Source organism: Carassius carassius, chromosome 15 (assembly GCF_963082965.1).
Source record: "Carassius carassius chromosome 15, fCarCar2.1, whole genome shotgun sequence".
Lineage (NCBI taxonomy): Eukaryota > Metazoa > Chordata > Actinopteri > Cypriniformes > Cyprinidae > Carassius > Carassius carassius.
In genome coordinates this window covers 34,268,929-34,273,928 of record NC_081769.1, presented here as the reverse complement: position 1 = coordinate 34,273,928, position 5,000 = coordinate 34,268,929, and the positions used below count along the sequence as shown (strand labels likewise).

The 5,000-nt window shown below is 36.2% G+C and overlaps 1 pseudogene; it reads right to left on the bottom strand.

The window, feature by feature from the left end:
- The window catches only part of LOC132157897 (gonadotropin-releasing hormone II receptor-like), a 4,099-nt pseudogene extending 1,018 nt beyond the window's left edge, over nucleotides 1-3,081 (bottom strand).
- Nucleotides 3,082-5,000: the final 1,919 nt, after the last annotated feature.

Below are 5,000 nucleotides of genomic sequence, written 5' to 3'. Positions count from 1 at the left end.
AAAGTTAGAGTTTTTGTTACTAATTCCTAAAAAACTGGACAAGTTTATTTTTCGTACATCGCCTACAGAATCAGATCTTTAAAAAGTAGTGAAAATGTCTGTAAACATTTTAACTTGAAAATAAAATATATTTTTAAAAAATATTAAAGAAAAGCAATTTTCAGCTATTTTAAAATATAATATTCGCCTACATTCAAAATTCATTTGAAATCATATTAACAGCCCAAATTATTAAACTCTATCATTTTATAATAAACTTTATATAGCTTTTACACACACACACACACAAATTTTCAAATAAAAAAAGTAAATATCCATAATAAGAAAATAAAAGTAAAATGTAACTCATAAATATGTGAGAAGGTCAGAGTGGTGATATTTTTGTGAAACACACACTCTTTCTGTGCTCATCCGTCTCTAAAACATCTATCAAACCCTGGTGAATGTCTGAGCTTGTTTGTTGTCCTTGTCAGGCTCTCGGGCTTCAGCTCTGATCCACACACTGCTGTGATATTACAGTAATCCACACACTGCTGTGATATTACAGTAATCCACACACTGCTGTGATATTACAGTAATCCACACACTGCTGTGATATTACAGTAATCCACACACTGCTGTGATATTACAGTAATCCACACACTGCTGTGATATTACAGTAATCCACACACTGCTGTGATATTACAGTAATCCACACACTGCTGTGATATTACAGTAATCCACACACTGCTGTTATATTACAGTAATCCACACACTGCTGTGATATTACAGTAATCCACACACTGCTGTGATATTACAGTAATCCACACACTGCTGTGATATTACAGTAATCCACACACTGCTGTGATATTACAGTAATCCACACACTGCTGTTACTGTAGACACCTGACTGAGTGTTACTGAGCGCCTGACCTGAGAGGGGCAGTATGGGTATCATATCTTGCCACATAAGACAAAAAAAGTCATGATTATGAGATAATAAAATTGAGATTTAAAACTCATATTTATAAACTAAACATTTCTCATAATTTCAATGTTTTATGACTTTTTATCTCATAATTATGGTTTTTATAAACCAAATTTTTATGAGTTTTATCTCGTAATAATGCTTTTGTATGTCATACTTCTGAATTATAATTATAACTCATCTCATAATTTAGATTTTTTTATCATAATTATGGTTTAGTATGTCATAACTTTGAGTTTTTAAATTATAATTGACTTTGTATCTCATAATTTAGATTTGGATCTCAATTATAACATTTAATCTCATAATTGTGTCATACTTTTGATTTATAGCATAATTGACACTCATAATTTCAATTATCTCATAACTCTAACTTTCTCATAATTATGACCTATTGTATCACTTAGACACTTATCTCATAGTCATGACTTTTTAATCCATGACTTTATCTCAAAATTTATATTTTTTCCATCTTATTCAGACTTTTTACCTCATTTGAACCTTTTTATCTCATAATTATAGTTGACATAGTTTTTACTTTTTAAGTCATAATTACGACCCTTTATCTCCTCATTTTGATTGTCTCATAATTATGACTTATTGTATCCCATTTAGACATTTATCTCATAGTTATGACTTCTTATCTCAATTTATACTTTAACCTCATAATTTTGTCCTTTTTTATCTCATTATGACTTCGTATGTCATGACGTTTTTTTATGGAGCAGAAAAGGCCTTCCATAGAAACTACACCTGACATTAAATTTAGTTACTTAAATTTTTTTATTTTGGTGGTTTACTGCACATGTGTGTTGCCAATTAAAATAAACCAAATGTAACGCTATGGTAAAAGCTTTTAGATGATGTGCAAGTCGTATCTTAGCCCTTACAGTGGAGTGTAAGAGACGCTGTACCTGTGCTCTTGTGCAGCTGTCTGTTGATCTCGATGAGGATGCAGGTGTAACAGCAGCTCATGACCAGCAGTGGAATCACATACAGCGTCACCAAGTGAAACATGTTGTACGCCGTCTCATGCCAGCGCTCGAGGAAACTCCCGTGAGTTACACACTGAGTGAAGTCCACGCTCTCTGCTTTGACCGTCCTGAAGATGAACAGCTACAAGAGGAAGAATGATGGATGAGTTGATCAGAACCAAACTTTACAGTGTTATTCCTTTCTATATTCTGACGGTTTGTTCATATTTCAGGCACACTGATTTATACAAAAATGTAATCCCTAAAAATCTCTCTGTTGACAGTATTTTCTGATTTATGGAGTGATAAAAAAATTGAAAAACCTTTAACTCAAATAAGACAACAGAATCAGACAATGTTCAGATTTATTTGCTGGAAATTCATGCAAATTAGTGCATATTTCATTAGATAATGCCTCATTTATATTTGTGAATCCAGAGTTTTTAGGGATTGTGAGTGTGTGTGTTTTTGTATAAGTGTGTGAGTATATAAATGAGTGAGTGTGAGCTTGAATGAATGAGCATGAGTGTGTTAGTGAGCATGTGAATGTGAGCAAGAGGATGTGTTTGTGAAGGTGAGAGCTTCAGTGAGTGTGTGTGTGAGTGTGAGTGTGAGTGTGTGTGTGTGTGTGTGTGTGTGTGTGTGTGTGTGTGTGTGTGTGTGAGTTAGTGTGAGTCAGTGAGAGAGCGTGAATGAGAGTGTATGAGTAAGTGAATTAGTTATTGTGTGAGTGTGAGAGAAAGTGTGTAAATGAGTGTGTGTGATGCCGGTCCAGACTGATGACCACCAGGTTGAAGGCGGAGGTCTGCATGGCGAACAGCTTCAGGAAGCACAGCAGCTTACAGAGTCCGTCTCCGGCGTACCACGGCACTGTCACGTTCCACACCATGTCCAGCGGCATCACGATGAAGGTCATCATCAGGTCAGCGGACGCCAGACTGATGATGAGAGGACGCAGGTGTGACGCCAGACGCCGGCCGCGTGACACACTGATGAGGAGCACCAGGTTACTGACGGCGGCCAACAGGAAGAGTGCCATGGTGGCTGTGACACGGGCCTGAAGATGGGCACCGTCCAGTCCGTCAGCGGCGGGGAGAGAGACGTGTTAGACACAGACACATGTGATGTGTTATCAGACATCACTCGCTCTGATCTGCACCTGCATGAAGAGACACAAACAGCATCTGAACCACAGGAATGCACTGGGACAATCATTCATATCATTCGCTCAACATGCTGCGCTCACACTTCTAAACCTAAATACATGTGCATTGCTGTAATGTCACTATACTCATAATTATGATTAATTATCATTTCACTTTTGATCTCATCATTTAATTTAACTTAGTTATATTGTCATAATTATCTCATAATGTAAATTCTCACAATAATGATGTAGTATATCAATTTTGATTTTTGAATTATTATGACTTGGTATGTAACAATTACAACTTTTTGTCATAATCATATGTCATAATTTTGACTTTTTAATCACATAATTACAGTATGACTTAAAGGTGCTATTGTGACATACCAAGTCATAGTTATGAGATTTTAACAATCATAGTAGATAGTATGTCACAATTTCGATTTTTAATGTAATATTTATGACTTTGTCACATTTTCTTATCTCATAATTTAAAAAATATATATAAATATGGGGTGGACATGGGCTTGCACAGAACCGAACCTGACACTAAAACACTGATTTTGTTTAATCTGAGGAATATTCCACATTTGTGTCACCACATGAACAAAAGTTTAGTCATCCTAGATAACAAAATACATGCGCTTGCTAATTTAAGCATCACTGTTATTGCTCATAGTTAGTGATATTAAAGTTGTGATAACAGGTTTAGTAATTAATATTAAGCTTTTTTTTTATTATGGCTCATAGTTAGTTATTTGAACAAACTATTTTGAGTGTTAAAGTTGCAATGAAATTGAAGCAGCAGCAGATCTTTTCTTCTGTATTTTGACGTGACAAGTGATTGGAGAAGTTCTGCATATGCTACAAGAGAGGATAACCAGTTATGACATTCAGATTAAACATTACCAGGTCAAAAAAAAGAAGCACAGAGGAATCGTTCACAGTAAGATCAAAAACATGCATTTAGAAAACTATTAGAGCTAATTTACATTTCAGACAGATTTTAAAGCATGTTTGAGTGATGCATTTGCCCTTAGAGCGTCCACAGACACACTGTGTGAGCCGATAGCAGAGAAGAGCTGTCCTCGGTGTCTTTGTGTGTCTCTGTCTCGCTGTCAGGCCTCTGAAGCAGCATTCAACACAGAGCCCAGGAGCCATCACACCACACATATTCAACCAAAGCCCTGATCTGAGTCTGAACAGCAGGTTCCTGCCAAACAAACGTTCCTTCAGCTGCAGGAATTCAGTACACACTGAGATCCAACACAGAACAAGACGTCCTGATAGAATCAATAGTGTGCAACACAAAGCCAAGGAGTCTGTGATCGTTAACACGTTCATTAACAAACACTCCACGTGTTAAACGAGAAGCCTGAAGAGTCTCGGTGGGGTTTGATGGCTTAACCTGAAGGTCAAAGATTAGTTTGTTAAACAGAATAAAAGAACCTGCTGACTGCAGATGAAACCAGCATCACTGTGTGTCACAATGCACTTCTACCTCAGCAGAGCTCTGAATCCAGCGACTGCGGGGTTAAATATTGTGTTTGAGATCCCAGTGTGAGATTACAGACCATTCAAACCTGGATAGAAACAGCATTTCAGGATTATTTAACATTCTTGCGGCTCAAACTATATAAATGCATCATTCATTAATTCAAACAGTACACAAAGGTCATTGGTTCGATTCCCAGCGATTCCCATGTATAGATTGAATGCGATGCAGACACTTGGATAAAAGCATACATGCACATTTTAAAAGGTTATGAAACACTGATGTAAAATAGAAAATATGGGTACGCTTGACTTTAAAATAAAAAAATGCAGCTTTGCTGATGGATGAGCTGAAATTGTTTGTTATGTGATTTAATGCGTAATGCTTTCTGATAATTATAATTATTCATGAGATCAT